At 43.2% G+C, this 271-nt stretch overlaps 1 protein-coding gene across 7 annotated transcripts in view; it reads left to right on the top strand.

Annotated features, from left to right (window-relative positions):
• The window catches only part of EGFL6 (EGF like domain multiple 6), a 117,294-nt gene that overhangs the window by 95,159 nt on the left and 21,864 nt on the right, over window positions 1-271 (top strand). The window lies entirely within an intron of this gene.

Genomic DNA, 271 nt, shown 5'->3' with positions numbered 1-271 from the left:
GGGGGGGGGGGGGGGCATTGGGGGGGGGGGGGACACCCCCAGGGCTCCCTCTGACTGATGCCGCACTTTCTGCCTTAGCTCCCTTGTGAATGTGTATTATGTTCACTAACCAAACCGTATATACTCCTGGTCTGGTACTTACATTGCACGAAAGATACACAGTATTTAGAACAAGTGAGCTCATAGCATTAATAAAGGATCTCAAACCAAATCAGAACATTGAAAGAGTTCTTAATGTTTTTTTTTTTTAATTTAAATAAGCATATTCTTA

This window comes from Crocuta crocuta, unplaced genomic scaffold (assembly GCF_008692635.1).
Source record: "Crocuta crocuta isolate KB4526 unplaced genomic scaffold, BGI_CrCroc_1.0 scaffold2174, whole genome shotgun sequence".
Taxonomy (NCBI): Eukaryota; Metazoa; Chordata; class Mammalia; order Carnivora; family Hyaenidae; genus Crocuta; species Crocuta crocuta.
The sequence above is the reverse complement of the archived record's forward strand: the minus strand, read 5'-3'. Positions and strand labels throughout refer to the sequence as shown.